Source organism: Puma concolor, chromosome D1 (assembly GCF_028749965.1).
Source record: "Puma concolor isolate L17-30 chromosome D1, mPumCon1.1.hap2, whole genome shotgun sequence".
Classification (NCBI taxonomy): domain Eukaryota; kingdom Metazoa; phylum Chordata; class Mammalia; order Carnivora; family Felidae; genus Puma; species Puma concolor.
This window is the reverse complement of record NC_141676.1, coordinates 46830751-46845727: the sequence shown is the minus strand read 5'-3', so window position 1 is coordinate 46845727 and position 14977 is coordinate 46830751. Positions and strand designations below refer to the sequence as shown.

The 14977-nt window shown below is 48.5% G+C and overlaps 1 protein-coding gene across 10 annotated transcripts in view; it reads left to right on the top strand.

Moving 5' to 3' along the window:
* Positions 1-1420: 1420 nt before the first annotated feature.
* The window catches only part of TEAD1 (TEA domain transcription factor 1), a 271950-nt gene continuing 258393 nt past the window's right edge, over positions 1421-14977 (top strand). For 9 of the 10 annotated variants that reach the window (XM_086677950.1, XM_086677948.1, XM_086677952.1 and 6 more), the window contains exon 1: positions 1421-1638. The gene's annotated coding sequence lies outside the window, so the exon portion shown is untranslated. Of the gene's footprint in view, positions 1639-2240; positions 2388-14977 lie in introns of all 10 variants that reach the window. The other variant, XM_086677943.1, reaches the window with a different exon arrangement.

Genomic DNA, 14977 nt, shown 5'->3' with positions numbered 1-14977 from the left:
TAGTAAAAGTTAGGTTTTGTAGAAAATGTGCCACAGCAAGTCATATTCTGCTTCCCTCAGTTACGCATATTTAGGGGACTTGGGGACACATAAAATAGGCGCCATTGTTTATCCTGGGACCTCAGCTGGAAAGGAGAGCAAAGACCTTAGAAGGAAAGACGGCAACAATGCAGCAAATGCTTCAGTACATTGATCTTCGAGAAACTTCACTGACAGTTACCTGTTGCCCAACACTTGATAGACCGTTCTGCCACAGAAGGCCGACTTGCCAAGCTGTCTTCTAATTTATCCATCCACCGGGTCTGCTACGTCACTTTCGCGCCTCCGAAGGTAGCGTTAAAATTATTTTTATTATAGAAGTGAAGTTTACCCACACACACAAAGGCGGTGACCTGAAGTTACCGGATGTAACATTTTAAAAACTCGAGGAGTTTTTACCTGATCCATTACTTTCGGAGAGGACAACCCGCAGGGCGGAGTGGGCTTAGCTTTTTGAGCAAGCTGGAGAGGACCGTGCTAGCAGGGCAAGGTTATCACGAACTCTGTAATTATACTTTCTCGGCTATGCTACAGATTTCGCTTCCCAACAAAAGGGCCGACTTCGACTGGAACGAGCGCTCCGAACTTTTAAAGTGAAAGAGGGGAAGACATGGCAGGCTGGGAATCCGGCTCCCGGAAGGCTTCCACGGCGCTGGAGAACCACCACCGAATTTCCAGAAAAGAAACTTCTCTGCTCCGAACTTGCAGACCTCCGCGAGTCCCGGAGCGCTCTCAGCGGCCCGCCGAGCTTCCGCGCCCCGGACGAGGGAAACTGAGGCAGGGCAGGCGCGGCGCGCGCAGCTCCGGCCTCGGCGCCCGCCGGGAGGAGGGAACCCGGGGTTCCAGAGCTCTCCGCGCGGGCGCGGGCGCCTGCGAGCCGCCCTCCTCCCCGCCGCCCCGCCCTGCTCGGGACAAAGCCCAGGCCCGCGCCGGGAGGGGGCAGGGCGGCTCCCGCGCGCGCCCCGCTCCCCCGTGGGCGCGAGGCTCCGCCCCGCCGCCCCTGCCGGGGGAGCCCGCGCCCCAACGGCTAGGCGGCCGAGCCGGGCCCGCCCCGAATCCCCATGACGTCACCGGCGGCGGCAGACCCCGCCCCCGGCCCCGGGCGGCAGGCCGCATGACGTCACCGAGGCCCCACCCCTCCGGAGCGAGTTCGGTCCTGGCGTTCATTTCATTCCTGTCCTCATTCCGAACATTCTTAGCATCGCTCGCGCCGCGCCGCGCCGCCCGAGCCGAGCCGAGCCTCTGCAGCCGCCGCCGCGGCCCCGCCGCCCGCCGCGGGCGCCCACCAAGCACTTTGCAGACTCGCTTCCACCCTGCGGGCCGGTCCGCGCGGCGGGGCCCGGGCCCGGGGCGGCCGCGTCCGGGGACAGGCCATGCAGTGAAACCCCCCCACCCCGTCCGCCTTTGCCCGGAGCCGCGGGCAGCAGCCCAGTGCGCCCAGCCGGCCCCGGGGCAGGAGCGGTGCTAGGCAGGGGTGGGGTGGCCCGGCCCGGGGACCGGGAGCCGGGGAGGGAGCCGGGCACCGAGCTGCGGGCGGGGGAACCGGCGCCGAAGTTTGCCTCGGACTCGCCGGGCGCTGCGGCGGCTCCCTTCGCCGAGGTAAGTTGGCGCGCGGGGCTGATGCAGGGTGCGGGCGGGCGGCGCGCGGGGCGCCGGGGGCGGGGGGCCGGCGGCGCGTCCCGCTCGGGCCGCTCTTTCTCTCGCGGCTCCGCTTTGTGTGCGGCGGGCGGGCGCGCGAAGGGCCGGGGCCGGGCCCCCGCGCCCCGTTCAAGGTGAGCGGCCGGGCGCCGCCGCGCGAGTTGCCGGGACGCCAAGTTGGGCCGCGCGCTGCGGAGCCCGCGCGGCAACAGGCGGCCCCCGGCGGCGGCCCTGGAGGCGGCCGGCCGCGCCGCGCCCCCCGCGCCCCCCTCGCCCGCCCGCACGCGCGCACACGCACACACCCTCACACCCTCGGGCAGTTTGCACGGTTTTCTCGGGGAAGTCAGAAGTTCGGAGCGGGCGCGGGCGGCGAGAGCCTCCGGCGCCGCCTGGGAGCCCGCAGCCGGCCGCCTCCCCCCAACCCTACCGCCCCCCCCCAACCCACCCCGGGCGCCGGGACCCCCCGAGGCCGGCCCGGGGTCCGCGCCGACTCGTGCTGCTGGCGGGGGTTCGGTCCTTCTCAAAGATGAAAGAAGGCACGGTCGCCTTTGCCGCTTCTCCAGGACTGTTGCTGCCGCCGCCGCCGCCGCTTCATTGCACATTCAAGTGGAAAATTTTCAGGAGTCAGCAGAAACATTGTGTCCAAAAAAGACTGAGTCGCAGTTACCACCAAACCCTGGAGGAGACTCTCCCTGGAAAACTTCCCTTCGGTAGGAAATACTGGGGGATTTGTTTGTTTATTGGAAGAGAAATGATCCCCAGGAGAGGAGAAAATCAGGGTGTACTTCTAGTCTTTGTTCGTAGCAGCAACACTTGTTTTCAAAAGTCCAGAGGCCCGCTTTCAAGAAAGTTCAACTTCTATGAGTTTCTTTTTTCTAAAATGCATTTGTATATTTAAAAAAAAAAAAAGCAAAACTGAAGCAACATTTTAAAGGAGTTGAAAACAATGGAGGGCTCACACTTCCCTTATTCTCCTCCCACGAAAATAAATAAAATCCAGATCATAATTTTCTCTGCTTTTTAATTCTTTCTTTTTAAAGATTTATTTAAAGCTGAATGGTGTCACTGTATAAAAATATTTATGAAACAATGAAATAGCAGCCACCAGCATTTCTCAGGAGGCTTGTTAACTTCTCAGAAGCAAGTGGCTGTCTGTGATTTGCAGAAATGAAAATTGACCTCCGTAAGCGCTGGAAACTTAGAGACGGATGATGTTCCAGGAGAGGGTCATGTAAAAAGGCCTGTTTTAAAAACAGTGCCTTGGAGGGAGCCCAGGTCCTGGGACAGAAAGATCTGCAAAACCTATCAGATTTCAAAATGGTTAAACAAACAAACAAAAATTAAAATGCTACAGATATTGCAGAGGAGCAGAACACTAACAGTTCAGGGCAACCACAAGTTTCTCCCTCCCCACCCTTCTCCTTGATTGTTTCTGGAAGTTTTGCTGGTCTGATCGCTTGTGGTGTGCTGGCTGCCTGCAGGTGGTTACCTGAATAGACGGATCCCTTGTGGAACATGTGATCAGAGCAGGCAGTGTGGGCTTCTGTCTGTGCAGTGACTCTTGCTGGCGTGTGGTGCCCGGGGGTTTCTCCGCCAGGGTACTCTGAGGCACTGGTTGGGGAACATAGCTCAGGCTGTGCCTAGTGCTTCATCCTTTGACTCTTGGGTTTGTGCCCTTTTGTAGATAGCAGGATCTTTGGGGCCGGACTTAAATCCAACTTTGGTAAGAATCTTTCCTCTTCAGAAGGAAACAGTGGAACTAATTACAAAGTGACTCAGGAAAGACAAATGGATTAGTTGAACCTTTGTTAACAGTGAGGTTTTAAATTGTTATGTTTTGGGGGGAAAACTTATTTTTCTAATCTCAATATTTCCATAAATGGGCACAGATATTTTTGTTTAGTATTTTGTATGTGCATCTCAGTATTGAGCTCTCAGGTTTCAGGTTTTAGACAGGGTTTATAATTCTTTTATTTGTTGTTGGTATAAAAAAAAAATGGACTGATAAGCTGTATCCATTACTGTTTCTTGCTGATGGTATAAAAGTGCCAGTGTGTAGACCATTTTATTTTTACTTTAATGGTAAGTGTTATTTGGTCTGCAGTTTTAGGGTCGTAGTTTAATAATCTCCCCCCCCCTTTGTTTTTTTACAATTTTCAAACAAAACTAAGTGACTCTGCCTTGACAGTAAGATTTAAAAAATATAGGAAAGAATCTTTGTATAGAATCCTCTCTGTGATCTTTCGTAAAGTAACAAATAGAACTCCATCCAGAGAACATGCTTGAGAGATAGATGGAGGTTTTTTTTTCCCCCCTTTTCCCCAAACATAAACCAGGACTCACCACCATATATCCTTAATGCAATTTAATTTAAAGAGGGATGGCAACCTAGTTTAGTTTGAGCCGGATTGAAACAAATTTCTCACGGAGAGGCGCTTTTTGCATTGCGGCACTATGTGTGCTTAGGCCCTAGCGGCAAACTAATTATCTGTTAAGGGCAGGTTTGGGGCGGGGCGGGCGGGGGTGGGGGGAGGGCACCATGGGAGAAGTCAGCTTCTTCTCTTTCCCTTTTCCTCTACCTCTCTGTCTTTTTACAGCAGAAATTATGTATTTGGATACTCACTTTGGGGATTAATGTTCCCTTTTATTTAGAAAAAGGACAAGCAGATCAAAAGGAAAAAGGTGTTCTGTCTTTTTTGCTGCTTGAGCTTCAGTGATTTAGAAAGCATTTTGAATTCTGATGCTGCAGAACAAGTATAGGAAGGCATTTCTTAATGGGACAGCTGAAGAAGAATATGTGTGTATCATTTTCTAGATCATATTTGTTACATCTTCAGTAGAAAAGTATGTAACAGGAATAGAGACCGTGGGTCCCAAATGTTAGATAGGCCTTTGAAGAAATGAGCTGTGCCATTAACAATATTTTAAGGTTCCTTGTTTTAGAAATGGATCAGTGTGACATACGTGGTGGTCCAACAAGAGTCTGTGCATCTGTGGGATTACTTTTTTCTCATGTCATGTATTATTACACGTTAATTGCGAGCATAATTATACTGACTGCAAATGAAAATTGTGGTGTTCTATCACTCAAAAGGTTGGTGCAGATAACTGCATGTATGAGCCAGTGTCCACATGTGGACAGTAGGTAGGTAACACTTCTAAGCTTGTATTTTAGGCACATTGACTTGTTCCCAATAAAGAGATTGTGAAAGAATAAAAAACACTGCTGAGTGAAAGCTGGGTCTACAGTTTGGATACATTTAGTGATAAAACTTTTTTTTAGGTCTGTTTTGTTTTTTTTTTTTTTCCCAAAGACTGGAGGATACTGGTCAGAGCAAGCGTTGAGCTTTTTCTGTAGAACTGCAGGGAAATCGGAGCCCACCTTTCTGCTGATAAAGGCACGCATTGCAGCTTCCTCTTTAGAGTTCAGTGACTGGAACTGCTGAGGCTAGTGTCCTACTTCTGAACTCGGGGTGGGGGGTGGGTCGGGGTCGGGAAGTATATTGTAAGCTAATATATTGCCCTTTGACAAACTTGGGCTGTGCTGCTGGGCTATTGGTATTGGGGACTGACCAATGGCTAGAATAATCTTTTATAGCTGCCTGGTGCTGTTTCTCATTTTATCTGCAGAAGTCACAGTTTACCCGGTGGTGTTTCAGTTAGATCCCAAGTCAGGTTTGAACAATATCAGTGATACATTTGATTCTTTCATATTCACAAGGGTGATAAAATCAGGTAATTCAGGTCCATCTGAAGCCCTTAATGTTTCAGGGTTGGGCTTTTTGACAAATAGCAGTTTAGTCCCCCTTGTATTGTAATTACTACATGGTTTTGAGATCTGGGAAGTGTGAGCCTTCCCTCTTCTGGGATAGTTTGTGGAACCGTAGAGTATTTGGATTGAAATATCTGAGTGTTTTGATTTTCTTTTGTTTCAAAGCTGTGAGCTATTGAGAGTCCCCAACCCGTTAAGGTTCTCTTCATAAGCTTCCTTGACCCTATTCCATATTTGAACTCCTAGCTGAAATTCAGTCACCTCTTCAGATACATTCAGTCTTCCTAGTGGTGCCTAGTAAGAACATTTTGAAATGTGTATTTTTATTTTAGTGAAACCGAATGGGATGCCCTGAAGGGTGGGTTTTGAGGATGGTATTTCTTACAGGGTGGGTCCCTCTCGGCTCTTAAGTTCTGTCCAGTGGCTTTTTGCATGGTTGGGAGGGTTCTCAGAAAGTAGTTTCCATAGTCTGGGAGTCCTCGCTAATGGTGAAACCACTTGTCTGTCTTCTGATTGGAAAGAGGGGAGGGGGATCCTAGAGGCTGGTCTTTTCTATTTTGGGGTAGGCCAAGGGAAGTCTCCATCCTGGCTGTATCTGTCCCCACCCCCCACCCCCACAAATCTACTTTCCCCATCAATATCTGCTATCCTCATGCAGTGCTTTCTGCCCCTTTTCACATTAGTTTTTAAGGCTGTGTCCTAGGATTTTATTAGCAGTTCTAGTTTGGGGAACAGAGCCCAGCATTGGAAAATGGGTTGAAAAGAAAAAAAAGGAGCTTACTAATGAACAAGTTAAGCACCACCATCGTCTCCAGTGGGGAATTCTGGTTGCTTTTAGGCATCTGACAGATTTAGATGTATGTGCAAAGTGACTGAAACACTCTTGACTGGGAATATACAGCAATGACGAGTGCTGTTGTTTTTACTGATATATAAACTGAAACACTGCTGCTAATGGTGGGAAATGTTAATTATGTGAGAACATATTGAACTTATATTCTCTGGCATGAACTTTTAAAAAAAAATGCATGAACTGCGCCGCTTTTTTATAGGCACAGCTTTCTAATTATCATAATTCAGTTCAGCTCCGCTCTTGGATGGAGTTCAAGTGCAATCTCCATTTAACTTGAAAGGAGATTTTTTTTTTTTTTAAACTGAGAGTGTTTAAGAAAATTTGAAAAGTTCATCCGAGAATGTTGTCTGTCTGCTAAGGTGTTGGTAATTGGGGGGGTTGAGTGAGATGAGCACCTTTCCATAATAGATAACTAGATCTGAATGTTAGGTTGACTGCCTTTTTTTTTTTCTTTTTCCTTTGCCCTGTTTCCAGACCTGCATCTTGTACATTTTTGCATAACCAGATGCTGTGTGTTGCTGAGTTCCCTTTGAAGACCCGTGTCTTTGCCCAAATAGATAAACCAAATAAGTGAATATTTTATTACCATTAATGATATAACCTCTGTGAAGATAGGAACCTCTTTACAGAGTAGAAAGAAACTAAATGCGGAAATCTTACGAATTCATTTGCCGAAAATCCCCATTAAGCTGTGATACCAACCAAGCCTTTAGAAGGTGATCTCCTCATTTGTTCGACTTTGCATCTCAACCTGATGGCATTCTGTGACAGGAGTCATCTTTGACAGCATTCATTCCACGGTCTTGTGTCCTTTAAATTTTCTATGAGCTTAGTGCCTTTTCCAAGAAAAAAAAAAGTTAATGAAGCCCAGGCGCCAAATCCTCTGTGGAATCAATTTTAATTGGAAGAAAGAACAACTTCAGCTGGACCTTCCGACTTTCGTCCAGCCTGACTTCTGCTGAAATGCAAAGGGAGCCCGCAGAAACCAAATGACTTCATTTGCTCTGGCACTTAAGAGCCGAATTCACTTCCACGGTGGTGAAATAAAAGGAGCCAAGTGTTTTAAATAGCCACTCCCCGAGGCCCGCCCGCCCGAGTGTTTTGAGAAAAGCGCATTGTCTGCTTGGAGCTCCAGCCGGGAGCCTGCCTGACCCGCCCTCCCCCACCAGGCAGCTCCATTTCCTAGGCTTGACATCTGGTTTGTTCTGTTCACCTGATGTATACCTACGCGCGCGGCGTGCACGCGCGTGGCCTGTAGGTAACGCGTCTTTTTGGCATTGAACGTGTGCTGCGTTTCTGGTCTCTACGGGGTTCGGGGGAGGCACGGAGCTAATGGCACAAAATAAAATGTAAACACAGCAGCCGCCCCACATGCCGCTGCTGCCGGGTTTCTGTCCGAAGCTGCTTTCTGGGCAGGCGCGCCTATTGTTGCGGCAGCAACAGGCGGCAGAAGTTGGGGCACCATATGGCGGATGTGGGCCTCAGATAAGCTGTCTGGTAATTTAGCTTATCGATAGCATTTTGATATGCTCCGTTTTCAGATCACCCGTCCCCGTGGCTGGGGATGTCCTGGGGGCGAACTGATTGCGAACCATCGAAACCATTGTGAGCCAAGCTTCCTTTGGTGGAATCTCTTTGAACCCATTCTCCGTGGGCTGCCGTTTCATCTCCCAGCCTTTGGGAGACCACGGTGGTTAGAGTTAGAGCCCCGTCAGCTGAGGGGACAGCAGCCCTGTCCTGTAATCTAGAACCCTCGGAAGACCTCCTCAGGTATTTTCGCTGAGAGAAAAACGGAAGACAAGCTACCTAATAGCATTTTTCTTGCAGGCAGAGCGGAGAAATTCCCATAATTCAAAATCTGCTTTTGTTTTAAACGCTGGAGAGCTAAGAGAAGGCCAATGTTGCGCTTTCTTTGATAAAGGGTTTCTAGTTTTGTTGTGTGCTCAAAAGGCCCTCCCCCTGATATCCTTTCCCCTCGGAGTTTTACCTTAATCATAAAATATAAAAATGACTAATGTCTATATAACTGGAAACCAGGAGAAGAGTCATCTATGATTTGGAGGGAGGAAGCAGCTTCCTTTTTTTTTTTTTTTTTTTTTTACTGGGAACTGTTAAAGAGGGAACGGCTTCTAGAACGGTTCTAGTCAGGTGTCTTAGGGGACCTTGGGCAAAACTACCCTGCCAGGAGGGGACTGACGGGGGTTCTTCCTGCCTCAGTTGCTGGAGCCAGCTCGGGATTTCTGCACACAGTAGGTGGCTGTGTGGAAATTTGAGGGTGTTCATCAGCCTGTCTGATCAGCCACGTGAATCTCATTCAGCAAACGTTTGTGCCCCCGACAGGTGCCAGGCACCAGGGAAGCAGGGTGAGACTGTCGGGCGCCTTTCCCAACACACCCTCCTTGGATGTTCTCGCTCATCCCCACACTTTGACTTCTGGGTTTGTAGTTCACTGTCCACAGATCCTTTTGCATGGCTAATTCAGGATGATCCTGACTCCAGTCCACGTCAGCCTCTTTCCACTCCTGTCCCAGGGAGCCTCTGTCCCACCAGTGTTCCTACCTGCCATGTGCACTGCGGCCTTCACGCATCTTTCAACAGTCTGGACGTTACCCCTGGAGCCTTAGGAAGGCTGGGCTCGGTGCAAAGTTGCTGTGCATTTAAGAGGTCCATAGAGGTGTCCACCTCTAGTTGGGAACCATTGCTGTAGATACTCTTAACGCTTCTCCTTAAGCCCGGTCAGACTAAATTTGGTCACCCCTCCTAACTCTGTGTGTGTTACCCCTTGGGAGTGTAGCGGTTGATTCCAGATGTGATTATAGAGGTGAGGTGTGTGTCAGGCTGGCTGGCAAGGGGTTTCAGGGCTAATTCTTGTCTGGCGGCTTGCAGAAGCGGTTTTATTTTCTGGGTAGTGGGACTGCTCATGGAGCTCCTCAGGTGGTATCCCTGACGTTGCAGGAGGCGATGGGAAGGGTGATCCTACCAGCAGCCCAGAGATGAGCCAGCTGCCGCTAAGCCTAAGCCGCACGTGCTTTTCGTTCCTTTCTTCTGTCTTCCTTGCACCTCGGGCGCTTTGAAATCCAGATGCTCCCAGTTTTGTGTCGAACCGCTACTTGCCCCTGGACATTTGCACATTTACAGGTGCTACTGGGTGCCAGGGGTTGGGTGATCGGTAAAAGGTGGTCAGAGAATGGCGAGCAGTAACATGTCCCTGCAAAGTTTGCAGTTCAGCAAGGGAAACAGGCCTGTAAAGAGATCATCACAATCTGGTGGGGAAGCTGTGTATATTTTGTATGTCGTGAGTTCCAAGATGCGATGTTTTGTATTTGAACACCGGGGGGGTGGGGATGTGTCTTACAGTCGTGGCTGGGCAGGCAGTGGTCCTGACCTGGGATGTGGTTGCACACACTCCTCAAAGCCTGTACAAAGAATGCAGGGAGGAAGAACATCCCGGGGTCCGTTGTGGGGCGCTCGTTAGGATGCTCTTGTCACGAGGGTCGTCGTGTGTGCCAAAGCATGGGTGTTGATGTCTCAGAGAAGCTGTTTGAGGTATATATTACCTAACCTACTTATTATTTTCCTCTTTATGTGCAAGACTGACATGTGATAAAAAAAAAAGTTTCAATATGTATGAAATTTCGATTTCTGAATGATAAGGCAGCATTCTGGCACGGTTGGTTTCATAGCAATGTTTCTTAGAAATCACGCTGCATGTTACACTCAATGGTGTCTTAGAGTTGAGGAAATGCTGAAGAAACACGTTTACATCTCCACCCAAAAAGATCTGAGGGATCTTTATATTATAGACAGGGGTTGTTTTGAGGGAGTGGGTCAGGAAGGGGCTTTCACTTTTTGAGCATGTGTCGTTCTCAGGAGCATGAATTTCCTTGTTTAACACCAGAATAAAGGGAAAATAGCTCAGTTGTCTAAGTGCTCTCGATAACATGCAAACAGCCGTGTCCCTCAGTGGTCGGGACCGAGGAAACCTTTGCAGAGGAAGTGGTGTTGGAGTTGGGGCTTGAAGGGAAAGGGTTTTATTTTCCTTTTCTTTTGGGGTGTGTGTGTGTGTGTGTGTGTGTGTGTGTGTGTGTGTGTGTGTTGCCAGATGCCATTTTGGGAGCAGAGCGGAGCTGAGTCAGTAGAAAACAAAGGACCCCCTGAAGTACTCTCCAGAGTACTGAACTCAACCCCGAGAAAAGGTGTATTGCCAATCTTTAGCTCCTATAGATCTGAAACTTGGCTTGAAGAATTAATTGGAGGAAGCAAAACGGAAGAAAGTGGGGAGGCACCTGGTTGACAAGGGGAGTGGGAAATTTCTGGATTCTGGTTTGGAAAAAGGCAGGAAAAAATGTGGTTTTAAAAGCACAGATTTGGAGGGGCGCCTGGGTGGCTCAGTCGGTTGAGCGTCCGACTCTTGATTTCTGCTCAAGTCATGATCCCAGGGTCATGGGATCTGGCTCCACACTGAACATGGAGCTTGCTTAAGATTCTCTCTCTCTCTCTCTCTCTCTCTCTCTCTCTGCCCCTCTCCCCTGCTTGTGTGCACGTGCTCTCAAAAAAATTAAAAAAAAAACCCACAGGTTTGGTTGGAGTAGGACACTCCTCTGTTGGACCCTTGGCTCAGCTACTTACTGGTTCTGTGGCCTTGGACAAATTACCCTCTGAGCCTTGGTGTCCTCATCCCTGAGTTTCAGTAGAATGCGTCCTGTATGTCTGATACGGAATACCTGCTTGGTAAATAGGTATTTCAGGTGTTCTTCTGAATGTCAGGTCTTCACAGCTTTCCTGCCAGGGCAGCCTGACAGTGTGACTCTTGAGGAATACCCAAGGCTGAGGCAGAGTTACTTGAAGAGCTGGACTGCAGGTCTCGGGCAAATGGATTCAAATCCAGGAGTGGTTGAGGTCTGAGACCATTAATCACATTGAACCGTATTTCCTCTATTAAGAAGTGATGGAGGAAACCCATCAGTACATATATAACAGGTGAGGTCGTTCCTTGCCAAGTGGTGGTAGTTTGAATTAAATGGAAATGCTTCCAAAGGGGGGTAGCGGGGTGCACCTTCGTGCACCGAAAGGAAACCTCTTTCTTAGATTGCTGCGTGGAAGCCACGCTCCTAACTTGGGATTGGGTTCTAAAAGTTCTCTGAGATGAGTGAATGGAAGTCATGTTTTCACAGAGAAATTATACCTGGGGCCCTGGACCTGCTGGGGAAACCACTGAGGAATCGCCCATGGAGGTTCAAAGGATCAAGCTTCAGGTGTGAAGGAAGAGGCAGAGACGTACCTTGCCCTTCCTTTTTGCTGCCCCCGTTATACTGTTTGTTTTTAATTTTCTTTGGTATCGTACTTTATTTCTGAGAGCACGCTTCACACTCAGTGTGGAGCTTGAACTCACGACCCTGAGATCAAGAGTGCATGCTCTCCTCACTGAGCCAGCCAGGCTGCCCTCCCTGCAACCACTGCACTCTTTAATACCTGTTTGGGAGCAGGTTGCTTAACTTCTCTGCTCTCAGTTTCCACACATGGAAAATGGGACTGACGCTACCTACTTTGAAGGGTTGTGGGCAAGTTGAGGTAAGAGGCAGCTCAGCAGGTGAGAGTCACAGGTGTGAGCGCTGTTAGAACCCAGACCATCCTGTTCATCTTCGTGCTCCAAGCTCTGAGATGAAGTCTTTGCCCCTTTTATTAGACTCCTTTCTGTCTGTGGGCCTTAAATGTACTTCACAGAGTGATTCACATGTGTGGGAATGGCAGCCCATCCATCGTTTTCCCAGTATTTTTGCATATTAAGGAGGATGTTTGTTAGTCTAAGATGAATGTTTCTTTGGGTTAGTACCCAGGCACTTCCTGGATAGACGAGCTGGACCTTTTCTGGAAGCTGGCGGGTCTCAGTCTTGTGCCCTAAGCTGGTCCTGCTGTGCTCAGATAGCCAGCTACGCTTCAGGGTGTGTCGGTGTCCCCATGCTTTAAGACTTGGGCCACTCCCTGTGACTGGTCTGAGCAGGTAAGATTGTTTTGTGTGAGCCTGGGCTTGGGACCACCAGCATTTTATTGACATCTCTTCCTGCTGCCTCTTAACCAGGTCACACGGAACTGTGTGTGAGTGAATCTGGTTTCCCAGTCTTGAAATTAAAAAATTAAAATTAGAGATTGTTAAGAGAGATGAGTGGACTTGGCCGGGGGGATAGAGGCTTTTGGAGAACAGGCAGGCTGACAGCTGAGGAGAGGAGAGAGGCACATTTAAAGACAATTCACAAGCTGTGAATCTACTAAAAGCCACTGGATTACATAATTTTCAAGGGTAGGTAGATTTTATGGTATGTGACTTCTATCTCATAGAATCAATACAGTGCTGAATCTCATTATCGCACTGAACAACTTTGTACTCACTTGGAGCCCTTCCCACACCCCACCTTGCATTTGCATTTGTTTTGCTGGTCAGATGATTAAGGTTGATACTCAGAGTGATGTCCTAATATGAGTTTACATTTTTGCCTGTTTGCTGGTTTATAGTGAGAGGCCTTCAGGTACCCATTAGAAGTATCTAAGATGTAAGGTGTTTTCACTTTATTTTTTTTAATGTGTATTCATTTTTGAGAGAGAAAGAGAGAGCAAGCAGGGGAGGGACAGAGAGAGGGGGAGACACAGAAACCGAAGCAGGCTCCAGGCTGTCAGCACAGAGCCCGATGTGGGACTCGAACTCATGAACTGTGAGACGTGACCTGAGCTGAAGTTGGATGCTTAACCAACTGAGCCACCCAGGCGCCCTGGATGCTGTTCCTTTAGAAAGAGTGATTTCAGGGGTGCCTGGGTGGCGCAGTCGGTTAAGCATCCGACTTCAGCCAGGTCACGATCTCGCGGTCCGGGAGTTCGAGCCCCGCGTCGGGCTCTGGGCTGATGGCTCAGAGCCTGGAGCCTGTTTCCGATTCTATGTCTCCCTCTCTCTCTGCCCCTCCCCTGTTCATGCTCTGTCTCTCTCTGTCCCAAAAATAAATAAATGTTGAAAAAAAAATTTAAAAAAAAAAAAAAAAAGAAAGAGTGATTTCAGGGCCTCCTGGGTGGCGTATTTGGCTAAGCATTCGACTCTTGGTTTTGGCTCATGTCTTGATCTCACAGTCCAGGAGTTTGAGCCCTGCATTGTGCTCTGCTGTGACAGTGCAGAGCCTGCTTGGGATTCTCTCTCTCCCTCTCTCTCCACTCCTCCCCTGCTCGTGCTGTCTCTCTCTCTCTCTCAAAAATAAATAGACTTAACAAAAAAAAAGAAAGTAATCTCAATAATGCAGAATGACTTGCTCCTTACTGATACGTGTTGGCCGCATTGACTGCCCGTATGGCTTGAAGCCAGAAGCAATCCAAGACCTTAATAAATACCAACAAGGGAAAACTGGGAGATCAGGAGAAAGAGACACTCGAAAGGCACCTGAGGCCACAAGTCGAGTATTGAATCTGATTTGTAAATTGTCTTAAGCAGGGAAGAAAAGAACCCAGAGTCAGGTTAATTTATACCCCAACTTTCAGGTTCTGCTCTGCCCAGTTTTTGTTTTTGTTTTTGTTTTTTTTTAATATTTATTTACTTTTGAGAGAGACAGAGCATGAGTGGGGGAGGGACAGAGAGAGAGAGGGAGACACAGAATCCGAAGCAGGCTCCAGGCTCCGAGCTGTCAGCACAGAGCCAGACACAGGGCTCGAACTCGTGAATTGCGAGTTCATGACCTGAGCTGAAGTCTGACGCTTTAACCCACTGAAGCGCCCAGGTGCCCCGGCACCCCTGCCCAGTTTTTTCTTAATTGTAATTTGGTCTTGTTTTTTTGTTCTCCCATGAGATGCTCCCTGTCTTCCTCCTAATAACGGTTTGTGGCAGTTTTTATCCATTGGTATTTTGTAAATGGTTGTCTTCTTCTGTTTCTTGTGGCTATGTCACTGCTTGCCTGATACTGTCCTGCTTCTTGTCTCTAAGCAGTAGTTAATAACACCCTCTTTTACTCTCAGATGCCCCGTTTGGATGATAAACTATACATACAGTCATTTTACTGTTAGGAAACTGTTGAGGAAACTGGGTGACCTCCTCGAATTAAGCAGAATGGAGAGCCTATCTTGGACAGGGGGCCTTGTGCCCAGGGGTTGAGCTCCTGACAGAATTAATCTGGAAAGTCTGTCCCAGGCTGTTTCTGAGACCAGAGCTACAGTACAGGAGCTATTCCTATAAACCTGTGCTGCATTTAACCAAGTTGCTTCAAACCCTCTGCTCTTCTGTAGATCAATTCATAATGTATTAAAAAAAAAAAAAGTGTCCATTCATAGGAATGATTCAGCATTGGTTCATTTCCTTTTAGACTAGCAAAGTTTAATTGAGAAGTTTTTCCCAGTGGAATTCTGAAAGGTTTGTATTGTGTGAAATTCGGGAATTTCAGATTATATTTTAGGACTTGTGGTCTCAGTACTCTTGACATTCTTAGGTTTCAGGCTTGCTTGTCTGTTCTTTGGGAGACTGTGGGATCACGTCCTCTGATGTACCTAAATATATAAGGCAGGCAGGGCAAGTGGAGTGGAATTTAAGAAATTTTAGTATTTTGCCTAAAACCAAAAGTAATTGTAACGATACCGCTCAGTTCCAGGTGGTTGTTTTGACACCACTGTTTACTTAGCTATTTTGTCATGCGCTTTAGGCAGTAACTTGG